The sequence below is a fragment of the Nycticebus coucang genome, chromosome 4 (assembly GCF_027406575.1).
Source record: "Nycticebus coucang isolate mNycCou1 chromosome 4, mNycCou1.pri, whole genome shotgun sequence".
Lineage (NCBI taxonomy): Eukaryota > Metazoa > Chordata > Mammalia > Primates > Lorisidae > Nycticebus > Nycticebus coucang.
The window spans coordinates 58,853,514-58,881,134 of NC_069783.1; the positions used below are offsets into that span (position 1 = coordinate 58,853,514).

The 27,621-nt window shown below is 42.4% G+C and overlaps 1 long non-coding RNA gene across 1 annotated transcript; it reads left to right on the forward strand.

Annotated features, from left to right (window-relative positions):
• The first annotated feature begins 10,423 nt into the window (after positions 1 to 10,423).
• Positions 10,424 to 22,849, forward strand: LOC128584196 (uncharacterized). The gene is made up of 4 exons (XR_008379650.1): positions 10,424 to 11,113; positions 11,199 to 11,365; positions 20,319 to 20,391; positions 22,268 to 22,849. It is a non-coding gene; the product is annotated as an uncharacterized LOC128584196 (long non-coding RNA).
• The last annotated feature ends 4,772 nt before the right edge of the window (positions 22,850 to 27,621 follow it).

Here is a 27,621-nt window from a genome sequence, read left to right on the forward strand (position 1 = left end):
TACACTTTTATGGTTATTGCAGCACAATTAGCAATTGCAAAGATGTGGAATCAACCTAAATGAACATCAATTCATCAGTGAATTAACAAAACATGGTGTATGTACATACCACAGAAAACTACCCAGCCATAAAAATAAATGAATTAATGTCTTCCAAAGAAATTTGGATGGAACTGGAGATCATTATCTAAGTGAAGCATCTCAGGAATGGAAAAACAAATATCACATGTACTCTCAAATAATTTAGAACTGATCTGTTGGTGCACACAGGGAAGAGGAAATGTAAAAGTCATAAGCAATCAAGAATGGGAGAAGGGAGGAAGGGAGAGGTAAAAACCTAACCTAACAGGTACAGTGAACACTATTTGGGTGAAGGATGCACTAATAGCCCTGACTTAAGCATTATAATATACTAGCCATGTAACAACAATTTTTGTAACTCCTTAATATTTTGAAATAAAAAGTAAATAAATATTACACAATCATCTCATTAAATGCTGAAAAAACAGTTGTCAAAATTCAACATTCATTAATAGAAAAAAATACTCTCAGTAAATTAGGAAGAACAAAAACTTTCTAGTCTCGGGCGGCGCCTGTGGCTCAGTGAGTAGGGCACCGGCCCCATATGCCGAGGGTGGCGGGTTCAAACCCAGCCCTGGCCAAACTGCAACAACAAAAAAATAGCTGGGCGTTGTGGTGGGCGCCTGTAGTCCCAGCTGTTCAGGAGGCTGAGGCAAGAGAATCACATAAGCCCAAGATCTGGAGGTTGCTGTGAGCCGTGTGACGCCACAGCACTCTACCGAGGGCAGTAAAGTGAGACTCTGTCTCTACAAAAAAAAAAAAAAAAAAAACTTTCTAGTCTCTTAATGGGAATCTACAAGAACCCTAATGTTAATATCATACTTAATGACAAAACATTAAAACTTTCCCCCTAAAGATACACATGTAGTGCAAGAAAAGGATATCCACTCTCACCACTTTTGTTCAGGATTATACTAGAAATCCTAGCCAGTGCAGTAAAGCAACTACAAAAGGAAAGGAGGAAGAGAAGAAGGGAGACAGATATAGATAGATGATAGACAAGATAGATAGATAGAGAGACAGATAGCCAAGCATGGTAGCTAATGCCTGTAATCACAGGACTTTGGGAGACCCAAGTGGAAAAATCACTTGAAGCCAAGAGTTGGAAACTAGCCTGGGCAATATAGCATGACTCCATCTTCACAAAAAATTAGCTAGGCATGGTGGAGCATTTTTACAGTCTCAGCTGCTCAGGAGGCTGAGGCAGGAGGATCATTTGAGCCCAGGAGGTCAAGGTTGCAAAGAGCTATGGTCACTCCACTGCACTCCAGCCTGGGCAACATAGTAGGAACCTATCTGTAAAGATTAAAAAATAATAAATAAAAATAAAATAAGAAAATAAATAAATGTAACACACAAATATTAGAAAAGAAACAAAACCATTATTGTTCACAAACGATATGGTTGCACATGTAGAAAACACTGTGGAATCAATTTAGCTAGGCAAAAATACAAAAAGGAATTTAATTTCTATTAGTACCAATGAACAATTGGAAAATAATTCTAAAATCTCATTTACAATATCACCAAAAATATCTAATATTCACAAATAAATCTATTAAAAAGTTGGCAGCGCCTGTAGCTCAGTTGGTAGGGTGCTGGCCATGTACACCGAGGCTGGTGGGTTTGAACACACCCAGGCCAGCTAAAAGAACAATGACAACTGCAACAAAAAAAGAAAAAACAATTAGCTGGGCATCGTGGCAGGCACCTGTAGTCCCAGCCACTTGGGAGGCTAAGGCAAGAGAATCGCTTCAGTCCAAGAGTTTGAGGCTATTGTGAGATGTGACACCATGACTCTCTACCCAGGGTGACAGCTTGAGACTCTGTCTCAAAAAAAAAAAAAAAAAAAGAAGAAGAAGAAGAAGTATACAAGGCAAAAAAATACTTACAGAGAGTATTGCTCTGTATTTATTGCTATTAAGCAATAAATAATTGTAGAGGTATATCATACTCATGAATTCGAAGACCAAACATCGTTAAATGTGCATTCTCTCTAAATGGACCTGCACATTCAATGCCATCATAATCAAAATTTCATCAGGCCTTTTTGAAAAATCATAAGCTGAGTCTAAAAGTTATTTGGACATAGAATATCAAAAACAATTGGAAAAAATAACAAAATTGGAGGACTTACATGCATATGGCATGATTTCAAGCTTTTTCATAAAGCTATAGTATGATATTAATATAAAAATAGACAAATAGATCAAGATAGAGAACTCATAAATCCCATACCTATGTGATCAGTTGATTTCAACTTTTATTAAAAAGGAAAATCTTCCTAACAAATGGTGCTGGGCCAGATGCACGACTATGTTTAAAAAAAAAAAAAAGAAGAAGAAGAAAAGGAAGAACTACCACCATGTTACTTAATACAACAATTAATTCAAGATAGATGATTCACAGGCCTAAATACAAAAACTAGTATTATAGCTTCCAGAAAATAAAATAGAAGAATGTCTTTGCAATATGAGGATAGGTAAAGATCTTTTAGGTGGGTTGCAAAAAGCATTAACCAATAAAGAATAATCTGATATACTCACTATAATTAGCCTGAAGCAAATTATATTTTCCAAAAATGGCCTACAGCAATATTTCCAGTTCCACAAGCTCTTCCAGAACTTTACCACTTCCCTACCAAGAAGTAGAGTTTATTAACTCTCTCTGGAACCAGGGTGAACTTGTAACTGCTCCAACCCTGCCAATGGCTCCACCTAAGGTCCACACCAACAGAATCAACTGCCAAACATGTACCTTCAGATGAATTCATCCCCCAGCATTTAAGCCACCCTAGATAACACCAAAGGACACATAAACAAGCTACTTCTTTGAGCCCTACCAAAGTTATAGATCCATGAGCAAAATAAATATTGTCATTATTTACAGCCAAAATAATTTGGAATAGTTTGTTATGCAACCAACTATAGTAACTGGAGCATTTTCAAAATAAAAACAATTCTGTGCATTAAAAGATATCTTTAAGAAATTGAACTGGCGGGCGGCGCCTGTGGCTCAGTGAGTAGGGCGCCAGCCCCATATGCCGAGGGTGGCGGGTTCAAACCCAGCCCCGGCCAAACTGCAACAACAAAAAAATAGCCGGGCGTTGTGGCGGGCGCCTGTAGTCCCAGCTGCTCGGGAGGCTGAGGCAAGAGAATTGCGTAAGCCCAAGAGTAGAGGTTGCTGTGAGCCATGTGACGCCACGGCACTCTACCTGAGGGCAGTACAGTGACACCCTGTCTCTACAAAAAAAAAAAAAAAGAAATTGAACTGGCAATCCACAGACTGGGGAAAAATACTCAAAATGCAAATATCTAACAAAGGATATGTATCTACCATATATAAAGAATACCTATTAATAAAAAAGTTTTATTGTATCAAAAAATAGCCAAAAGACTTAAAAAGACATATCACAAGTAAGATGTAGAAATGACCAATTAAACATGAAAAGGTGGCCAATAGCATCATGAAAGTGCAAATTAAAATCATAATTTTATACCTACTAGCAGGATTAAAATGAAAATCACTGACAATGCCAAATGTTGAAGACAGTATGCAGCAAGTAAAACTCTCATATATTGCTTGATGTATGCATAGAATAGTACAACCACTTTGGAGAACTGTCTGTTTCTTACAAAGTTAAATGGATATCTACTCTATGATCGAGCAATTTCACTACTAGGTATTTGCAAAATAGAAACAAAAGCATGTTTCCACAAAAAGACTTGTGTGAGAATGTTACTAGCAGCTTTATACACTATGGTCAAAAAGTGAAAATCATCCTAATATCCAAATACAGAAAAGAAAAACTACTTGTGGCACATCTGTGCAACGGGATACAATTTAACAGTATGTATAAAGAATAAACTTCTGAGACATGGAACAACTTGGGTGAATCTTGACAACACTCTTTTAAGTGAAAGAAGCTGGACAGAAAGTGTACTTATCACCGTGGAATATTATGCAACCTTAAAGAAAAATGGAGACTTTACCTCTTTCATGTTTACATGGATGGAGCTGGAACATATTCTTAGTAAAGTATCTCAAGAATGGAAGAAAAGGTATCCAATGTACTCAGCCCTACTATGAAATTAATTTATGGCTTTCACATGAAAGCTATAACCCAGTTATAACCCAAGAATAGGGGGAAGGGGAAAAGGGAGGGGAGGGAGGGGGGAGGTGAGTGGAAGGAGGGTGATTGGTGGGATTACACCTGCGGTGCATCTTACAAGGTTATATGTGAAACTTAGTAAATGTAGAATGTAAATGTCTTAACACAATAACTAAGAAAATGCCAGGAAGGCTATGTTAACCAGTGTGATGAAAATGTGTCAAACGGTCTATAAAACCAGTGTATGGTGCCCTATGATCACATTAATGTACACAGCTATGGTTTAATAAAAAAAAAAGAAAAGTGTACATATGACTTCATTTAGATGAAGTTAAAAAAAAAACTAATTTAACACGATAAAAATTAGAAAGTGGTTGCCTCTGGGGAAAAAGGGAACTGACTCTAAAGGAAGATAAGAGAAATGGCTATGATGTTCTGTATCTTTTTTGATCACATGGGCATATACAATTATCAAAAAGCGTTTAAACAGTAAAGATCCATGCATTTGTTAAATATAAATTATACTCAATTAAAAATTATGCTGGTGGGACTGCAAACTAGTACAACCTTTCTGGAAGAAAGTATGGAGAAACCTCAAAGCACTCAAGCTAGACCTCCCATTTGATCCTGCAATCCCATTACTGGGCATCTACCCAGAAGGAAAGAAATCCTTTTATCATAAGGACACTTGTACTAGACTGTTTATTGCAGCTCAATTTACCATTGCCAAAATGTGGAAACAGCCTAAATGCCCACCAACCCAGGAATGGATTAACAAGCTGTGGTATATGTATACCATGGAATACTATTCAGCCATTTAAAAAAATGGAGACTTTACATCCTTCGTATTAACCTGGATGGACGTGGAAGACATTATTCTTAGTAAAGCATCACAAGAATGGAGAAGCATGAATCCTGTGTACTCAATTTTGATATGAGGACAATTAATGACAATTATGGTTATGGGGGGGGAAACAGAAAGAGGGAAGGAGGGAGGGGGGTGGGGCCTTGGTGTGTGTCACAGTTTATGGGGGCAAGACATGATTGCAAGAGGGACTTTACCTAACAATTGCAATCAGTATAACCTGGCTTATTGTGCCCTCAATGAATCCCGACAATAAAAAAAAAAAAAAAAAAAAAAATTACAAAAGCTGTTTCTCTAAGCTCTGAAACACATCGGTGCTCAAGCAGCCCCTCTGTCAAACCTCTTCTCACAAATCCCTCTTAGAAGACTAAAGCCTCCTCTTCCCACCCCCACCTCCCACTTGGCCACAGACCCCCTGCCTCTAGCAGAGGAACACATGGAGCACAGGGGCACTGAACAGAGCAGTAGCACAGGGACAACAGCAAGACCCACAGTGTCTAGGGCCCAGCCACAAGCTGTTGGCAGGTGATGCCTCAGCATGTCCCAGAAGTACTAGTGTGAGTAGAGCATGTTGCCAAGAGTGGGGATGGGGAGCCTAACGCCATGAGCTCCTCAGGTGGGAGTAATGAGCCAGTCAAATATGTGGCTTGCTTCACACTGTGGGCTGAGGGGTCTGTTATATCCAACCTGAGAAGCTCTACAAATTCAGTCTATTAAGAGTAGAGTACAAATGTCTTAATATGACAGATAGTTAAGTGACGTGAAGGCTATGTTAACCAGTTTGATGTAAGCATTCCACACTGTATATAAAATCAGCACATTGTACCCCATAAATGCACTAATGTACACAGTATGATTTAATAAAAATAAATAAATAAAAATTCACTCTGATGAGCTGATTCTCTCACTGCATGTACCTCCCAGGTCACCAACTCCCTCACCTCACCTACTACCTCCTCCATCCCACTGATGCGTTCTAAAGCTTGTTCCTCCCATGGCTTGTAGGATCCCATACCATTATTTTCCAAAAGTATGTTTTCCATAGCATTTGTAGATCCTGATAACTAAAATACAAGTTCACTTAAAGGTATGAGAGTTCATTATGTATCTACTCAAATGCTAGATGTGAAAAATAGAACTTCTCTTGAGGGTGTCAGAGTTATTTTTAATAAATTGTAAAGGGATTCCTTACACTTGGACAGATACTTGATGTCAGACAGACCTGGACAGATTCTGATACTTCAACATCCTTATGCAACTTTGAGAAAATTATTCTCTCTGACCTTCAATTTCTCATCTGAAGAAATAGAAGTAATGACATTCCTACCTCACAGAATCATCGAGAGGATTAAATGATATCCATGAAGGTATTAACACAATGCATGACACATAGTTTATGCTCAGTAAACATTAGTCTTATTCAACAAAAACTGCAAGGCATGCTAAAAAAGAAAAAAAATCAGGACTTAAACCCTGATTCTGCTCCTGTGTTCTCACTGCTCTCTGATTTGAACATGTTCTTTAATTCTCTAGACTTCCATTTCTTTGCATGTAAAATGAGAACATTGAATCTAGCTACATCAGCGGTTTCACCACCATTAAGCACCTTCCCCTCCAGCCCAGCAGGAGATGCCCAAGGATGGAAATGTTTATCTCACTGTCAACACAATTCAAACTACAACAAAACTCCAAGGAACAGCAGGGCCAGAGTGACCACAGCTGCCACTCCCTGCCAGTGGCACAGAAAGGGAGAAATAACCCATGAAAATGTCTGGTAAACAGAGATCTTGGTGTGTTCAGCTGAGGAGAGTCTCTTCCCACAGGATTGGCAAAACGAGTCAAGTTTCTTTTTTCAAATCCAAGCAAAGAGGACCTTAGGGATGAGGAATCAGTCTTCTCGCTGTGCCTGCCTCTTTTCCGCTGCTGCTTCCTACACAGGCTTTCTGAGTCTCACCTTGGGACAATAGAGAAATCCTCCTAACATGGGGGTGGGGGGAGTCTTTTCATGTCAGAAGGCTGTATTGATTTAGCTGTAATCAAACAAGACCTCATTTGAGAAAGTTCCATTAGATATTCCTAAAATATATATCATTTCATAAAAATCTAACTACTATGTACTTAATTTCAAAAAATGAAAACTATTTGTGCATTTTAAAGTTAACTAACCTTTTAATGACTTGGTTTTGCCTGCTGATCCTCTAGATGAGTATCAGTCATTTGAGACCTTAAAGGTGTCTTGATTTGGGTTAGGTAGGAGAATACAGATTCACAGCAATAAGTGACTGAAAAGCAAGAAAGCACTTTTTGGGGTATGTTGCTGAAGTGGTAAGCATTCTATTGCATTTATCCAAGTTTCAATTGGGTCTTTCTTGGCACCAAACAATAACTTTGAAATGCTATCTACTGAGAGCCCAATTCCATCTACAGTTCTTTAGGTGCTTTGGTAATAACAACTAGGTGAACTGAAATACTAATTTCAGTATGATGTCATGATTCTCAGTCAATGAACCTTTCATTGAATTCTCCAGTTAATAAACCTATGAAAGCTGTATATTCTTCAAATTATTCGCATATATCATCATTCTCATCAATGACCTTTGCTAACTGGGGAAAATGTTCATCCAAAATTTCCTTTTGAAGAAGTGTTTTAAAAAATATAGCTCTGTAATGAATGCCTGGATTTTTTCCCCAAATATCATATTTAGTTTAACCTTGCAAAGGAATATTCAAGTCATTTTTATTTGACATGATACCACACAGAAATTCTGTATTCCTATAGAAATCTTCTCTCAATAATACACATTGCAGATTCTCTTCTTCATAACATTTATCTATTCTCACAGAGATAAAATTTTGGCTAATCATCTGCCCCTGCCATAGCAATAACACTTTAGAATGCCTCGGCAAATCCACACTGAATACCTCATCATTCAACTTCAGCATGTTATGAAACTGAGGGTGCCATGTTGCATTTGCAGGAATATAGTTAACAATATTTTTATAATAACTTATTGCAAAGAGTCACTTAAAACAGTAGCTTAAACACAGAGATTTTGCTGATACAAGATACAATAAAAATAAGTCAGAATATCTGGACCTGTTAATACTTTTTTTTAATCTGTGCAATAAACTCTTCATGTTTTCCTGTCATGGAAGGTGCACCATCTATACACAGACACACTAAATTTACCAAATTCAGTCCAACTTCATGACATTTAACTTGAAAGTTGTTGAAGATACCTATTCCCCCTTTCCCTAATTTAAAATATTTGTGTTCCTTATGAATGTTATAATACTGATAAGCATTGAATTTCTTAAATGTTGCTATTACAGTATCACAAAGCAAGCAAATCATTTTACCTTTGGCAGAAACAGGATAATATTGCAATTCCCTAACTTCATTAAAAAATCTGTTTTCTAAAAAAAAAAAAAAAAAATCTGTTTTCTTTCTTCAGTGTTCTCCTGGCCTTCTTTGACATGATGGGATTTTGAGCAGACAGAATTAAAAAATACCATGGAGCTGTGCAACTATTCACACATTTCACTTCAAACAGAACACAGTACACCATTCTCAACAACTGATAACAGACTGGTGCATTCAACCCCCATAAACTCTCACCAACCAGCTCAGTTAGGTGAGGAAGTTAGAACGATGTCATGAGTGTAGCAGCCGTCAATTTACTCATGTTCTAATTGTGCTGGTCAATCTGGGAGAATTATTTTGTTGAAAATTATTTTATTCTTTGGTATTTTAAAAATAAAATAAAAATCTAAAAGATGAGTAAGAATGTATTAATAAAAATAAAAGGATGTGTTCTGTAAAATTTGTATTCAGTCAAAAGGCTGCACTTAAGGACTTAGAAGGCCACATGTGCCCTTAAGGCTACAGATTTCCTACCCCTGCTAGGAGATCTTCTGAACTCTGATCTTTTGTCTAAATCCCTTTGGCCACTGGTCACCCAATTCAGCATTTAGTTGTCCAGGGTTTTGTTGTTCTTGTTGTTTATGTTTAATGTTTTGCCAAGATAATACATTCATATAGTTCAAAATAATTTTGTAATTAAAAGACACAAAGGACAACATCTCACCCCCATTCCATCACTTGACTATTTGGTTAACACTTTTATTAGCTTTCAATGGCCTTCCAGATTTTCTTTATGCAAATATAAATATATGTTCTTAAATTTTATTACATAAACAGTAGCTTGCATTGGGTTGTTTTTGCAATTGATTTGTGAGTTAAATTTTCCTCTTCAGCTGCAGCAAAATTGCAGTGTAGGGAATGTTTTTCAAAGCTCCTTTATGCCTTACTGTGCCTAGCTCAAGGTGCTTTAATAAGTGCTTCTCAGCTGGCTGCACTGCCACAACTTTCTCTGGCTCTGCCAGAGACATGTGCCCTACTACAGTTCCTACCTGTGAAGAGAGGCCCTGCACTTTCACTTCCTCTGACACATTTTTAGAGAATAAAGTGAGTGCCAGGGGCATCTGTGTGAGCATCTATCTGTGGTGTGCCAACCCTGCCACCCCACAGCCTTTCATTCTGCACAGTACACTGGGAGTCAAGAGACTGGGAGTTCCTGCAACTATGCCCCAATGGCTGTGCAACCCTGAACAGTCATCCGTCCTCTCCAGGCCTGCAAAATGAGGAGATGGCCCAAGAGATCTTCAAGGGACCTGCCAGCATCAGCATAGCCCTGGGTCAGGCCTTTCTGACCTCAGCTATGCCGACATCTTATACGATGGGGCAAGGGTGAGTTTGTTCCACAGAGTCTGCAGAGGCAACTGCACTTCTCTTGGATTGTGTCTGTTAGCCTGTTGATCCCAGACACAGCAGCATAGCCATTGCTGTAGTCACAAGATGGTGTGGGAGCATCTTGGGACAACAGTTCCCTCCCCTGGGGCCACAGCCTGGGACCCAGAGGCAGCTGTATGCCCAAAGCAAGATTCACCACTTCCTGGTAAGCCAGGAGAGTGTAAGTAAGCGCTCCATGACACAGACCCCAAGAAATCTAAGGACACATCTGGAGAGGCCGGGCCACCCATCCATGCAGGCTTGCAGGCCAGCGCCATTCTTACACATACCCTCTAAGCAGGTGGCACAAGAATGGGGAACTGTGTGGTTCCCAAGAGCCTTTGCTGGGGAATTCCTCTCAATTCCTCTCTGCTCCACTGCCCTCCCACCTGCCTCCACCTGCCTTTCTTGACCAGAGCAATCTGAGCTGATGGGATATCCAAGGCCATCTGGTCTACCGTCTCTGCCAACAGATTCAGAAACTGAGTCCAGAGAGAGGAAATCATTCTGGGAGTACACAACTGCCTGAGGATGGGGGAACCGTCTGCAATGACAAGCCATTCAACACAGTCAGAAAAGCTAGCCAGGGTTCCTCCTGTCTTCTGCAGGCCTGTCCACACATCCACAGTGAGCACGTGCTGGGCCAAGGCTCTTTTCACAGGGGACAGGGTGGGAAATTGTCTGCGAGGAAGTGCCCAGGAAGCCCGGTTGGTTGATTCGGTTCTCTGCACCAGTGGTGAAGACAGGCTGCCTGCCTGCCTCTGGGGGCACGTTGGGTACAAACTTCTTGTAACTGTTGTGAGCAGGACAGGCAGGAGGAAATCAAAGTGACAGCTCTGTCTTCAGCTGACCAGGATTCAGGCTGGAATTGGGAGTTAGGCCTGAATTCAGACCTGAAAAGCAATCACTAGGAGCCCCAGTCCCTGTAAGGGTAAAGGTAGATCAACGGGGCTTATGGGATTTGCTTCCTCTGCTGAGTGATCCCCACTTCTCTCTGCCTGTGTAAATCCTCTCTCTGCTTTGAAAAGCAGCTCAGGGCTGCCTCTTTAGGGAAGCCTTCCCTGACTGCAAATACCCTCCCTAAGGTTTCCACCCTCTGAACAGCTTGCAGTATTGTCTTCAGGTGGCACTGAGGAACAGGGCACTCAGGAGGTATCTTGGGCTGCTCCTTAGACACTCGTGGGCCTGCAGTCACAGAGGCTGGGCGTGTATAGAAAGAGATGCTCTCCACATCCACAGCCCAGCCTAGCAGAATACACAAAAGGTACATAATAACAACTCCAGTTCCTCCCACAGAAGGGAAGGAAAGCTACCCTCACCATGCTTGAAATGCTTGTTTCTCCTGTCAGGCAGCCTGTGTGCCCCAGTCCGGCACCCCGGGCAATTCCACGGGGAGAGGAGTGAAAGATAGCCCTGTCAACAGTGCTCTGAAACTGATGTCAGCTGTGAGCCCCATTCTGGTGGCCTCCAATCTGCCTCATGGACCAGGCAAGCAGAGTGCCACAGACCAGGACACGTAAGTTCCACCCTGCATCCTCTTTCCTGCATCACAGCAACATGCACACAAACACACAATGTCCTTGTGTTTTCCCTCCTTGGCTACCCCTGAAGCCTATTTTCACTCAACTCCTCCTCCACAGATATGTTAGGACATGTATAATTTATCCCAGGGCCCTTATGGACCTGAGTAAGACTCATGTCCCAGTATACAAGAGTCACCTGCCACCAAATTCTTCCCACCAGGACTCCCTCTAGCTCTGGGAAAAGTAAGGGGAGAGGAGCTCTCACCCTAGTTCTGGTAGGGTGAGGGGTCAGAGCAAGTAAAACCAGAAATAGAGAAATAGCAGCAGTGAAACTTAACGCCACTGCGTCACTGGGCCTCACAGAGGCCCCTGCGACATTTAGAAAGATTCTATAATTTCCAGGCTGTTCTGGTCAATAATAATCTGGGGGAAACCTTAATACTTGATTTCTTTTTCCCCATGATTTGTGGCTCGTGCAGCTCAAGATCCTTGTGGCCAAAAATGTTTTCGTTCCTTAGGCAAAGTGGCAGGCCTGGGCAGCAGCTTCCTCCAGCCTGCTCCTGCCTGGCCCCAGCTGAGGCAAAGGAGACCTCCTTGGCAATAGCTAAGGGTCTCACAGTGACATTAACTCAGCCACACTCCACACGTGTAATATTCCTGAGTTGTAGTTAAGCTTGTAAACCCATTATTTATAATGCAGAATCGTACGGCATGTGCAATGTGATGTGGATAAGTTAACACCACCATGAGAAACTTAGCTTTGGATATTCTTGTTTTGGGAGTTTACAAATTTTACAACTTCAGCAATGTGTTCCCCAACATTGCTTATATAGTTACTTCCATACATGGTTCAAAGTGGTTGGTAATATTTAAATATAGAATTCCCCCTACCTGATTCCACTGAACAAATTAAAAATGGCTCAAATCATTTGCATCCAAGTTCTGGGTTTCTTACTGTCACCCTCATTTCCCTATTGTAGCTTTGAAATCAGACTTTAATTGTGCTTGTGAAACAAAAATACAGGAGGCCATTTTCATTGCAGAACAGAAAGTTGCAGTCAAGCACCTGCGTTTCTTTCTCTGTCGGTTGGGGGTGGTGTAAGGAGGGAGGAGGAAGAGGAATACACACTTCCATTTCAGCAGCTCAACTTCAGGTCAGAGACTGGAGATTCCAAGCTCTATGTGAATAGGACACCTGCTCACTTTCTCTGGGCTGTGATTTCCTACTCTTCAAAACAGCCATGCCAGTGCTGAGTGTGCTTCAGCATTGACAAAAAGGCAAAGCTGCTCCAAGTGACTAGGCCAAATATACCTGATTATCACAAGACCTAATTCTCTGTGCTAATCTGGAAACATAATTCACCACCTTCTAGTATCATAGTTCATAGAGTTAAGAATTCTAAATTCAAGGCTATTCTAGGTCAAGATTCTCATGTTGAGGCAGAATAGAGCACAGTTTAGCAACCGATTATATTTATTTGTAACTTTAAATAATTTAGACATAAGGACAGTTGGGCTTCCATTTCTACTCGTATTCCATTCTTTGCTTGGTGGTAGCCTGGCTGGTTGTTTCCTGACCCACGCGCTTTGTTTCAGGCAGGACCACGATCCCACCTACTCACTGTTTTATCCTCAAACTCCACCACATCCCTCCCCCCAGCCCGGTTCTCGGTGCTTTCCCTATCTTATCCCTTCCAAATTCTTCCATCATTCTAAGCTTCACTTAGCCTCACTTCCACTCGGAAGTTTCTCTGATACCTTCCACCCCTCACCAACCTCCTAACTCCCTGCACACCTGAAATGCTCCCAGCACATGCCACCAGCCTTGCCCTGTGGAATGACTGTTTTAATCACCTGCCAACTTGTGGCAGCCTGTCTCTCCACCCTTATAAACTTCTGGGAGGGCCCTTATCAAGTGTCTGTATGTTCCAAAGAATGCCTCACAGAGTGTTAGATTTAGAGCTGACACTCAATAAACACTTGCCCCTTTTTAGAGGAAAAGTTGCAACCAAAATTTTAAATGCACTTGGCCTCCAACTTACCAACCCCACTTCCAGGCATCTCACCTGTAGGAACATTAGATCATTTATAGAAAGAAGCATGTTCGAATGTGTTCATACATGGAAAGAGTTTAGAAGGGGACCCCACCCATAGTAAGATTTATTCAAGATGAATGGTAGCTATTGCTCCTGTTACTGTTAGGATGCTTGTGCTAATATTGTTTATAATAGCAAAAATCTGGAGAGAAACCAAAAGGCCAGCAATAGGAAAAGTATTCTTTTTTTAAAAAAAATGGGAACACATCAATATGATTCTACGCAGATTTTTTTTATTGTTTCAGGTTAATTGAGGGTACAATGAATTAGGTTATATCATTTGTTTTTGTTAAATAAAGCCCCTCTTATAATTGTGTCCCACCCCCAATCTATGCAAATTTTTAAAAGAAATAGATTATATATACACAGAAATGGGGAAATGCCTATGCTATCAACATTTACTGAAAAAACAAAACCTCAGAAAATCATATGCAATATGATTTTATCTTTTTAAAAACTAGATGTATGGCTGGACACGGTGGTTCACGCCTATAATGCTAACATCCTGGGAGGCCGAGGAGGGTGGATTGCTTGAGCTCAGGAGTTCGAGACCAGCCTAAGGAAGAGCCAGATCCCATCTCTACTAAAAATAGAAAAACTAGCCAAGCGTGTGGCAGACGCCTGTAGTCCCAGCTATTCAGGAGGCTGAAGTAAGAGGATCTCTTGAGCCCAGGAGTTTGAGGTTGCTATAAGCTATGATGCCATGGCTCTCTACCCAGGGCAACAGAGTGAGACAAAAAAAAAAAAAACTAGATGTATAATCGTGTGTGTCTGTGGCAGCAGCATAAAGTCATAATTAGGAGCACAGATTCAGGACTCAGACTGCTTGGTTATCCGTTCTCACTTCACCTCCTCCTACTTACGTGAGCTCCACAAAATTACTTATCTTCTCAGTATCTCAGTCTCCCTGTCAACTGGGGAAAATAATAATACCTGGTCCATAGGACATAGGGGCTAGATGAGTTCACATATGTACACCACTTACAATAGTGGCTGGCACACAGAGGACCCCAATAAAAGTTAGTATCACTGTTATTATCGCAAAGGAAGAAAAGACCAAATGGATATAAAACAAACTATTAACAGTGGTTTCCTCTGAAAAGCAGAATTAGGAGAAAAGAAAATCTTCCAGGTTTTTTTTTTATTTTTTTAACCACAAGCAGTTATAACTTACATAATATAAAAATGCTACCTATTGGCAGTAGGTTGGCAGGTGTGACTCAGAAGCATGACTTCTACCTGAGATGGAGTGTCAGATGTCAGGGTGCAGGACCACAAGCCGCGGCTTCCCCATTTCTGAATCCTGACTCTAACTTCAAGCCACAGCCAGAAAATAAAAAATAAAAGATGTTGCCGCCAACTGCTGCCCCACACATACTCTGCAACCCCACGACATGCTGAAAAATTGAGAACATCTGTTTAAAAAAATAAAAGCATCACTTACTATTTTGAACAGGAAGAAAGGGAACAGGAAGTAAATTTGGCGACCAAAGTATTTTTATTCATGCATCTTGACTGCCAAGGTAGGATCTAGTGCTGCTTTAATAATCATCTTCCTGTTGTAGGAGACAGTTCTACACACCGTAACTCTCCTACCACTCCCCTTCACCTACAAAATTCTCATTTTCCAAGGAACCTTCCCGGGCACCCGTGTCTGCAGCCTTCCCTACCTGCCCCTTACCCTCCACCTCCGAGGAATGCCTTGGCCTCCCGCCTCTGGGCTGCTCTCATTCTGGAGACCCACTCTGTGATATGACATAAGCACTATCCAGGGCCCAAGAACACTGAAAACAGGGGCTTCTCTGCCTTAGGTTTCTGTATACTCCACTATGTCTTGGCCCAACCCCATCCCACTGGCTACAAAGCAAAATCCAAATCCCCTAGCTGGACACTCCAGGCCCTCCCAGCCCAGCCCCACACCCTCTCCACTCTCTTCTAGGGGATGTGGTCAGATGGCCCAGCCCGCCACTGCCACCTGTTGCTTTCCATTTCTTACTTCTGTGGGTGCCCTTCATTGTGTGTGCCATCTCTGTGCTGTTATCAGCAGTTCCACCCTTGCTTTTCACACGTCCCCCTCTCACCCTTCCTCCAGGCCAACTTAACACCCCCACATCCTGGTCTCTAGCCAATGCATAATGACCTCTTTTGCCCACTCCCCTCTTTGCCCCCATCCTGTGCTCTGCAGAAAACCCAAATCACACAGGCTACCCTCTAAAAGGGTAGAGCTCGTCCCCTCACCCAGATTGCAAATTCCTGGAAGGCAAGATTCCCATCAAGCTCCTTTGCCTTTCTCATGTTGGACATGGAGGGAATAGGGATGAGGGGTGGGTGGGAGTTGGGAGAAGGGGAGGTGGGAATCTTACACCCAGAAGGCTAATGTGGAGTTTCATTTCATAGTGATACCCTGTTTCCCTGAAAATAAGACATCCTCCGAAAATAAGACCTACTTACAGGAAAGATAAGCCGTCCCCTGAAAATAAGACCTACCGCATCTTTAGGAGCACACCTTAAAATAAGACAGTGTCTCTATTGACAGCTTGCTAACTTCTATGGCATGCTTTTCTGATCTGTCTTTCTATTCATTTTTCTTGCTGGGAAAGAAAAAATAAAAGATAGTTAAAAATTAAATCCAAAACTTTCAGCTCTGATAAGATGAAATTTCTCCAAAGCCAATAATTCCACATGGCTCATCTAAAATTAGAGAGAAGTGACCAGGATTTCTAGTTGATTGGCTTTCGTAGTAGATGCAAGATAGTCAAAAATCTATTTAAATGACTTTCTTGGGGAATTGGAGCAGCAGGCAATGCATCGGATGCCAGAAGTCCATTTAAATATTACACTAAGGGAAGGGAATTAGTTTGGTCAAGCTGCTAAAATGAACAGGCAGGGACAGAAATGCCCTGGAGAAGTGCTGGGTGTTTCATCTTGAATCCATTTGTAAAATAAACACATGTATTTACCAAGCTGAGTACTTAGACTATTTCCTGGAATCAGTATTTGCACAAATCTAGGCTGAGATGACCAACTGGAATTAAAAAGTGAGCAGAACTACAAAATTAATTTGACATTCCTCATTTTCCTTGTTTAGAAACACAAAACAAAGTCCTAATCAAATGGGAAGTTTATACAGTATTTCAGTCTACAACTTGAAGATCTCCACAGTGCGCTGGCAAACAGCAGCCTTCAACTCCTCCAGCCCCAATGTGCTTGCAATGATGATCCCAGCTGCAGCTGTTTATGAGCTTAAAATGCAAACATACTAACTCCTTTCTCCTGCAGGGAAAACTTAAATTCCCGCTGACACCTACCACTGTCTTACCGAAGGGCCTAACCCTGAGATTTCAAACATTCTACAGGAAACATACAGACACACTCCCTGCTCAGTGCTACCCAGACACTTTTTAAATTGCTTTTCCAGTAGGATCCCAGGAAAAGGTTGTAGTTTTAACACCACCTGCACATGGCCCGGATGTGAGTGGTTTGGCAATCGATAGCCTCTCTGGTCCAGCAGGAGTCCACAGGGTAACTCTGCCCTCCTGCCCCCTGCCCGGTTAGTGAGCCCTTATGGAGTTTGGATTGGGTGTTTGGTATCCTGAGTTTCCTGCGGCCAGCAGAGGCAGGAAGACCACACAACAGTACCAGACATAATATCCCCCAGGATGAGGTATGGCCCAACGGACCTACTGTGCTAGAAACTGGAGATGGTGAGGGTGTCATTTAAGGCCTCAGCAACTCACCAGCCAGTTTCATTATGGGACACGCCCCTCCTTTCCCCAGTAGTGGACCTCTGCTTGCAGGTCTACCTCTTCCCAGCTCTCAAAGTTACAGAATCCACTCTTCCCTTGCAAACTCTTTCAACAATAGTCTGCCCTGCTCCCCTATACTGTCAACAGCTCGTAGCTGAAGCCTCGGCGGAATACCCCATCCAATTTCCCATAAAATGGGACATGAAAATAAACACACATATTGTATGTTGGTTTACATTTCCTGCACAGACCCCGCAGGGGCGACAGGAAAGACATTAAGGAAACTATTTCTAAAGCAATGGGCTACATTTGAGCAAGAATACTCTCACTGACCCTAAAAAGAAAGCCATTCAGATGGCTAAAATCCCATATAATTCTTTGAAAACGTTCTTCAACATTCCCATTTTAATTTCCAAAATCAATATGGCATGCTAGTGCCCCATGCTCAATGACAACAATTCATATTGATGGGAAGGAAGGCATGAACATTTTTCTACTGAATGGAAAATTTGGTTATTTTTTAGGACATTATTCCAAGAGAGGAAAAGGTCTTAAGTCCACTGCACCTGACGGCGTATTGTTTTGCTCCTGGAAGGCTGGTTTCTCTTGACATCTCTGCCCTCATTAAAAAAGCATATCACAGTTGTCACCTTTATGTTTTCAGTCATGCGATTTCAGGCCCCAAGACAGAATGCTGTCATTTATTCTTCTTCGGAAGAAAAGGCACCCTGCTCTCGTGCTCAACACCAGCAATGCAAGAAGACAATGCAGTCGCACCTCTCCAATTCCAAGCACTGGCAGTGAGTTGGAGTTAGTGGGAGATGTCTCAACTAGGGGTAGTAGAGGCCATGTTATCTCTTTCAAGTAGATTCACTAACTAGATAATAATCATTTGTCATTAGCACATTAAAACTGTGTGCAAGTGGTTTGTTCTCAGGCCCTTCCCGTGGTCTTGTTCACACTGCTAATTTGCTGAGCAAACCCTTTCCTTGACGATTGTGCAAACATCAGTTCCAGACTCCATATCAGGGAATATGCGGGTCATCCTGTGCCACCTTGAGACACCAATTCACTTCCCACCACAACTCAGCCATTTGACCATACCTAAGAACCCCCCCAAAAAAAAGAAAAAAAAGAAAGCATTGCATGTAATATTATTGCTTCTCTCAGCCTTCCTTTGGGGCAAAAGTGTTAGTCCCACACACCAACCATCAGAAGAACCCTGACACCTCCTGGCATTAAGCTCCCTCCAGCCCCCCAGTTTTCCCCTCCCACTTCCAAGGCTCTCCCTATAAAGAGAGAAGGGTGAGGAGGTATACATGCCTGGATCAGGGGTGCTTTGGGAGAGGCAGATGAAACATCTAGTCCTACGTCTCTCTCTTAGCAGCCCTTCACCATGGAGGGCAAGATGAACCTGGGACCACTATGGCTGTGGGTTGGCCAAGGGTGGGAGGAGGGGCATCTTAGGTCAACTCTCCTCTGCCACTGAAAAGAAATGTCCGCTTTTCTTTCTCTTCCTTGAGGACCTGGGCTTGTTCTCCCCTCCACCACTGCCCCAAAAGGGGAAACCTGAAGACCAAGATCAGAAAGTGAGGCTAAGGCAGCGGTTCTCACCCTGTGGGTTGCGACCCCTTTGGGAGTTGAACAACCCTTTCATATGCAGACCATTCTGCATATCAGATATTTACATTACAATTCATAACAGTAGCAAAATTACAGTTATGAAGTACAATGAAAATAATTTTATGGATGGGGGTCACCACAACATGAGGAACTGTATTAAAGGGTCACAGCATTAGGAAGGTTGAGAACCACTGGCATAAGGACTACAGAGACTCCTAGACTACTTTGTGGCCAGGACTTCAGCCCAAAGGCTATGGCAGTCAGGCAAGCCGAGCCCAGGACAGCAGATTGGGCAAGAATGGGAGTTCCCCAGCAGGCATGGGCCATGGCGATCAGTAGAATGGCCGCTCTCCCCTTGAGCCTGATCTAGGATTTGGTGTTAAGGATCCAATTCCTCACAAATAAGCTAATGAGTAGAGAAACACCCAAAAGCAGCTAAGGGGAAATTTGGAACATAAGAAGTTAAGATTATCCACACACAAATGACAAGTCCCCACATGACTATGGGTTAACTCTGCACATCCAGACATTTTGTAAACCAAGAAGAATCAAAATTGATCCAAGTCTTTTGCCCTTCATGGATTGCAAATGTGCATAACCCAACTGTTACTATCTAGCACCATTATTAGAGATGAGTAAATTTGACCATTGTATCTACAATAAGATCCGTGCTTCAAAGATGTTAACATTCTGTCTCAGCTCTGATAAGAAACTGTGGGGCCATTCAGCCCCTCACTCCTTAGCAGAGAAAACCAAAATCATACTTCTCGAGGTCCTGACCTGAGATGGAGGATGAAGTGGAGAACCCCAGGCAGAAGTTTGTACTTTCCTGACTATATTCAAAATTAATGCCAGTTTTGCATTTGACTCCATAACATAATGGTAATCTTTCCCTCAATTAAATTTTGCTCAAAAGTGCCAAAGATGGCTCAGCACCTGTAGCTCAAGCAGCTAGGGTGCCAGCCACATACACCAGAGCTGGCGAGTTCAAATCCAGCTCAGGCCTGCCAAACAACAGTGACAACTGCAACCAGAAAATAGCCAGGTGTTGTGGAGGGTGCCTATAGTCCCAGCTACTTGGGAGGCTGTGGCAAGAGAATTGCTTAAGCCCAAGAGTTTGAGATTTCTGTGAGCTGTGACTTCACGGCACTCTACCCAGAGTGACAGCTTGAGACTCTGTCTCAAAAAAAAAAAAAAAAAAAAATCAAAGATTCGCCCAGTGTCTGTACACCAGCACCTCATCACACAGAACCCAGTTGGAGAAGAGAAGCAACAAGGAACCAAAGTCAAATTCTGAATCTTGGAAAGAGAAGTGAAAACAATGTTTATCAAAGGAGGGGCAGACTGTGTTTTTTTGTGTTTTGTGTTTTTTCCATGGCCATTTTCTGTAACCACTGAGTCTCTGGTAGAAAATGATTAAAGTATTACGCGGGCTTGCCCTGGGCTTTCACACTGAACTGTGTTCATTTGGCTTGTGAAAGGTATTCTCCCCGAGGGAACCTCAGAATTTGGCTTAGGAACAGGATGCCCCAACACCTCGAGAACTTCATACGTGTAAGTCCAACACCTTGATCCCTTAATACACTCAAATTCTGATGAAGTCACTGAAGGTGTCAGAGCAAGACGCAAAATCCTCAAGGGACTACCACCAACTTAGCATTCCAAGTTCACATGGAAATGTTAATTCCACTTATCAAAGGGAAGTACAGAAAGGCACTCATTATGAAAGGCAGAAACCCAAAATGAATAATATTAGGGGCTGGTCTCAGCTGGGTTTCCCTGAATTTATTACCCTAGAAAGTTCAGCACAGCTCTTCCACCTGAAATGGCTGTGAGTATACAGCAGCATCTTGGAGCAAGTCACCAGGGTCACGGGGCCTCTTCCTGAGTCACAGCTGTGCAAACCCACCAATGGGTAAGAAGGAAGAGAGATCATTTAGGGTAAGGAAATTATGTGGATAAAAACAAGACAATTTTAAATTTTAACATTGTTATTAGATAACTTGACCTATGATGAGATGACACCAGGAGGAAGAGATTTAGAGACATGGGAGAAAGAGGCATGGAAGGAAGTTGGGGAGGCCTTGGGAGGACAGGGAGGAGGAGGAGGAAATAGTAGGAAGAACCCAAGGCCCAGAAGGCAGAGGACAGGAAGCATGGGAAGACCCCCTAGAAGCGGGTCGGGGGAGTGTGGAGGGAGCGTCCTCCAACTCCTTCACTCAGGAGGCACGCTCATGCCAGAGGACTAGCTGTAATTTGGGGGGTTTGTTTTTTTCTTTACTGTTTCAGAACATCTGTGGCTTACACAGATGAACTTCTTGAAAAGACCTTATTTTCAACCCAATTCAAATTTGGCTATTAGTTTACCATTGTGGGGTAAGAGGAGATTGTAAGCCCCAAACATCAGATGATAGGCCTTCGACCACCCTCTTGAAAAAAACAGTAATTATTTTTTTCACTTTGGTCCCATCTTCTGTTAACAATGTTAAAATTTGACATGTGGGAAGCATCTACAAAGGGCTGATTGTACCCAGGGAACATGGTGGCCAACAGATTCACTCATTAGAGTAAGGAGCAGCGTTTGCTCTATTCCACTCCAAAGTCAGACGTCTTGGCAAACCTCTTTGTCCATCTCTCCTACCACATCAACCTCTCCCACTGTGGCCACATACTCATGCTGATATCAAGTCCCAAATTCTCTTTCACCTGTGCTTTCCGCCATCTTTTTCCCCATAAACTTAGACCATTTATGTGATGTAGCAAATCGACTTTCACTTATCAAGCCAAAAACAAGGCCAATACAAGCTCAACTTAAAGAGCTTCTGGGTTGCCAGAATCTCAAGGTTCAAACAAAAGCTACATTTGACTTACAGGACATTTCCCCCGCCCAACTTCCTGGTGAAAAAAACACCAAAGAGGTTCAAATAGCAGGTAGACCCTTAGGTAGACCCTGGACACCTGGTGTAAAGCTGGGAAATCCTCTGCTCCCAACTAATTGAAAGCAGAGAGGATCAGTCTTTGGATCAGATCATTCCAAATTTCCTTGAACAAAAAGTTCAATGAGCAATCCCTTCTATATAAAGTGTAAGGATACCATCAAAAACATAAAAATATGCCCACCCCACCCCCCAGTCCTATTCTCAACGCCCACAACACTCATGTGCTTGGATGCAGAAAATAAAAATGGCCTGCAGTCCCCTGAAAAACTTTCCTTAATCTTGATGTTTCTTTAAAGCCACCATAAATCACACAACCTGCCAATCTTGCTGTGTTTTATAAACTGTGGAAAAAGGTAGAGCATTTCTGGCCCAACGATCTCCTGGAAACAAATGCCAGTTCTAATGCGGCTGCATTTTCTCAATACGGCTCGACCTCTTAAACAAGGTTCTACAAATATATTAACTGTCATATTCTCAATTTCTTTTTACAGTGGAAAGCAGTATCCTGTCGTGACTAGCCCTATGGGGCCAAAGGCAGCGTCTGCCCAGGAATTGAAAAAACACCTGATTATGTGGTAGGTGAGCCTTTCCTGCCCCACAGGTACCACCCCTCACATACCTGTGCGTTCCTTTTTCTCTACCAGCTTCCTCAACGTCACACCCCACTGGCTTACCAGATTCCTGCTGAATCCCAGCCTGCTAGTGCCACTCGATGGCATCCAAACAGGTGCCAAAACTAGGCCATGAAGGGGGACATTCTTCACGGCCTTCGGGATCAATGAAAAAGGCTGAACCCAGGCAAGCCAAGGGCCTGGCTTGCCTTCAGGAAATTCCGGGCTGTCTGCAGCAGCTGTGGTTCGAGTAGTACAACAAATTCACTTACTGAATGACAACAGCTTTATTGGCAAGCCAATTCAATTAAAGCCCCTGCATCCAACAAAGTCTCCGGCAGCCCTCTCTGCATAAAGAACATGGAATCGTGCCTACATTTCCCTGAGTGCCCTCAGCCCTAGCTGTCCCTCTCCATGAGAGGGAGAGGGATGAATGAATTAGACTCGGATGATGGTAATTAATGGCTGGCTGTCAGAGAGTCATTTTGGAGGCTCAGCCGTTGAAGGCTCCATATTAAAGACCGAATCCCAGCACAAACTGACCGAGATAGGCTACAACTAACTATCTAAATGGTGGGAGTGCCATGGGCACCTGGGGCAAGAAGGGAGGGGGACCAAGGGAAGGAGAAGGAGGCTTGGGGAGGAAAGAAGGAAGCAAAACAGGAGGCCGTGTGCTGTGGTCAATGTTTTTTACACTATTGATATATAAATAACATGCTCATTTTTCATTTTTACAAAATATGTCCTTTAGGCTACCATTATGGCAAACTGACTTCAGAGTTCTGACATGAGCTTATTAGGGGGTGGAAAGGGAGGGCTGGCTGTAGAACTATAAACAAAACACATTTTCTTATAAAATATACATAGCAGATCATTTTCGCCTTCAGTAACAAAGATAAAATCAGGGTTTTTTTGATCCCTGGGCACAGTCTCCCCAGCCACTCCTTGTGCACTTGGAAGGGCCTTAAGGAAGAGGGGGATGGATTGAGGAATGCGGAGGGACACCAAAGGGAAAGAAATGGTTAACAAATGAGCTCCAACTGGCTCATTTACATGAGGTGGGCAGCCCTCTCTCTGCCTGCCGCCAATGCCACCAACTGAGCCAAGTGCAGGGTAACTACCTCGCAGGAGATAACTTGGGTATATTTGGGCTTAATTATTCCTGATGGTAACGTGTTACCATATGCACCGTTCGGAGCATCAACATAAGCTAGACACTGAAAGACCAAACTGATCCTTCTCCAACAATTCAAATCAGGTGAAAAGTCTGGTTCCTTCCATCTGTGTTAACCCTGCTCTTAGAGGACTGCTGCTCAGGAGACATGGGGAGTTCTAGACTATACTAAATGAGCTTCTTGTCTCACTCCCATAAAAAAAGAGAGAGAGAATTATAGGTGGGAAATTCCATTCAGGAAATTTGCTTCTCTGCTCTTGAGGATCCTCCAGAATGTTTGCCCAGAACCTGATTTCAAACTTGCAGGTGCAAAGCAAATGCTAACTCCACCAGGAAGCCTTCTCAGCTTTCCTCAACACGAATAAATTACTCCCTCTGTTAGGCTCCTACAGATCTCTGCTCCTGCCTCTATCATGGCCTTTAATTCATTTCTTTTTATATTCTACTCCCCTTATCTGCCTTCCCCAATAGAAAAGGGCTTCCTGAGGACCAGGGTGTGGGCTTCGTATGTACTCGGCACTCAAGATGGAAATAATTTGGCAAAGCCTTAGTCTTGAAGAGTTATGTAGCCCCTCCTATGACCCTGCAGCCATCAAGATTTCACTGCCGTTTTCTTCACTGCAGCCACCAAATTAGTTGCCCATTTTAATTAGAACAGAGGCCAGATGTCTGGCCAGCTCTGCTAGAACCGGAAGAGCTAGCAAGCTGGTGCAGTTTCCCAGCTGGGGGCCCAAGTGGCTGGCTCCGTGTGGTTGGGTCACCTTCCCTTGCATACTTCCTTCCCTCTTGGTTGACTCCCCTCTCCCCCCAGCCCCATAAAGGCAGCTGTCCCTTTTACCAGCAAAAGCCCTTTCCAGATGACACATCTGTCCAGCACTGTGTTTCACCCTGTCCAGTGATTCGGGTACCCGGGGCATTTGCATCTTTGATCCCTGCAAGGGCATGAAACATTTGTGTCCATAAAGGGCCAGCAGAGGCAGAATGTCCCCTGTCAGAAGCCTACCATCCACTAAGTAATAAAATCTAATATTTAAAGGGCATGACACCCGTTCATACCAGATTTCATTAATCAATGTTTTCATGGAAAGGATAAATCCTTTATGCATGCCTTTTTCCTGATTTTTTCCCCCATTTAAAAAATGCAATGCTTATTTTTCTTCCCTGTTATTAGCTCACAGAGACCCGGAACTGTGAGCCCGGGATCCTAGCCTTCCAAAACTCATCCTTTCACATTCACAGTGAGGGTATGAAGTTCAATCAAGAAAACAAAGAGATAGAGAGAGAGAAAGATACTCTTGTTAGTCTCAAGCATATTTCATTAAATAAAACCTTCACAACCCTTAAAAAAGATAAAATGTTATTGCAATTACAAGCCCGTACTTGGCATGTGGGTGACCAACACATTCAGTGCCTCAGGAATACTAAGCAGAGGACCACAGCCTTCATTTGGACACCCACTAAGTGTCATATTACTGACACTGAACAAGACAAGAATGGTATTGCTGTTATAAGCACTAAAAAAAAAAAGAAAGAAAGAAAGAAAGAAAAGAAAAGAAACACACCTGAGATGAAGTTCAGGTAAAAGGGAAATCACTGATACCCTTCCTGGAGGATGTTGACCAAAGAATATTCAGATTGTCTTGTTTTACGCCCTCACACACAGCCTCTTGTGTATCTGCATATGGCCTTGAAATCGCAAGAAAGCAATGACAGGCAAAGGACTTAATCACGTCCCTAAGAACAGAGGACTCCCAACAACACCCAAGACCTCCAAATGAATCAGACATACTTCTAAGGTGCCTGAACACCTCTGATTGTGCTAATACCTTAATGCTACATGTTCCCTTCAATTTATGGAATAGTGAAGACCCAAAAAATTGTTAAATAATGCCCCATTTTCCCACTGTAATTGTTAAATCATGCCCCCATTTCCCCATTAGCTCCAAATGCAATGCCTACCATTGAGCAAACATCTTGGTTCCTGAATGACACTTTTTTTAATGCAAAAAAATAATACAAATATGGGAAAACAATGTGTACAAAGATGCTAATCACAGTGTGATTTATAACGGTGGGAAATTGAATGCAATCAAAATGATAACAGTAGGTAAACGGTTAAGTAAATTGTGGTACACAGCAATGGAACATCTCCGAGCCATTAGGAGGATAAAGACCATACAGCAACAGGGAAAACGTAAACGACACATGCTAAGTGGGGAAAGGGCTGGAAATTATATCGCACTGTGGGTACAACCAGATAAAAGCATACTTATTTTTTAAAAGGCTAGAAGGGAATAAACAAAAATAATCATTGTGTCAGGGATCGTGAGTGATGTTTTCCCTTTTTTTCTCAAATTATCCTTAATGCTATGTGTCTTTTATAATTTACAAAAGGGGGGAAAGCTAGCAACTTTTAAAAGAAATATGATTATTTAAAATAGATATAATTTTGAAATAAAAAGCAGTAATATGCAAAATATTCTAACGATAGTAAACCCAGATCAAGATGTTCCACGTGGCGACAGCAATCCTGGGCAGGGTGAGCCCCACCCCACACTCCTGCTTGCACTGTTATCACATAACCCGGCAAGCGTCCCCTTCTGCAGACTTTTCCATTGACTGAGAATTTCTTTCTAGATATTTTCATTTCACCTGAACAGCTGACTCCAGTGTCACTGCATGGGAGGAAGAAGCAGCAGCACGAGCTGGAATGTTGGGAGTCTGCCCCGCCCTAGGAGCCGGCTGTCCCTTCGGCTGGCTGTCGGGTTCTCAGCTGCAATATGGCTGGCCATGGGCAGACACTGGGGCCACACAGGAGAGAGAAGGAGCCAAGAAGAATGAGCCTAGTAGTTTACATTAAACTTGAATTTCCTTGGTTCTGCCAAGGAAGATCCCAGGGCACTAAAGCAACTTGTGGCTTTGACCTTAGATCCATGATGGGTGATCTTTGAAGAATTAAGAAGGGTAATTAAAGAAGCAGGACACTGATGCAGGCCAATTTTATGTTCTTGTTCCAAACGTTACCTCTCATTATTCTAGCAGATCATGGCTGCTTCTCAACCAGAATCCACTCCCAAATGACCACCTCTGCATCTCACAGAGAAGAATGTACCTAAAATTTACATCAGGGCAGTTGGTAATAATATCTGTAATAATTTACAGATATTTGCTAGCAATAAATAAATGTCTACATCGTACAAGGAGACCTTGGATAACCAAAAGTTTATTCTACAAGGTGTCCCATTCCTGTGGTCGTACGATTTGCACTGCATATCAAATCTGCACAGATCACACCTTTTTGTATCCCCAAATCACCTCTTTTCTAGTCTTGAGTAAGTAGAACTTATGTTCCCACATAAGCAGTGAATGCTAATAATATTTTAAGACAATGGCCTCTCTTTAGGAATTGGCTCCTTACCATGACACTTCTGATGACTTTATCAACCCTTGTGTATTAAAACGTCCAAATTCCAGCTTCTAGGCACAAACTCCCTAACGCTGGTCTGTGAGCCTATTCCTAAGACTAGCTCTTTAAGCTGCTGCAGCTATTTTTATATGCAACCTGAGTACAAAACAATATCATATTCTGTTTGGAAGCCAAGCCTTATAAAGTGTGAAATCTTTTAACACACCATAGGAGTGCACAGAACAATTATAATAAGTATTGCACATATTTTAAAACTTGACTCTTTTGCCGCCCTCGCCCTCATCTCTGTGTGTTTGGCCTCACTTCGCAGTTGACACCATCAGATGTTTCAGCTGTGTTCTTCCCAGGGAAGTGGAAGGAAGAATGAGCTCTTCCCCGGGGTGAAAGACCTAGTCAGCCCCTGAATTGTGGAGAGCTAGATAAAGAGAGCAAGCAAGGCAGCAGGGATCTCCCCGGAAGAGTAATTTGTCTTTGATAAGAAGCAAGACGGCCGTCATGCTTTGGCTTGGCATGAGCAATTTAAATGCTTACATGAGTTCCTGAATCAAGTATGTAGGAGGCCTCCTCACACCACACGTGAATCTGTACCCCCTACTTGATAACGTCCCTCTTAGATTTTTCAGGTTTTTTCAA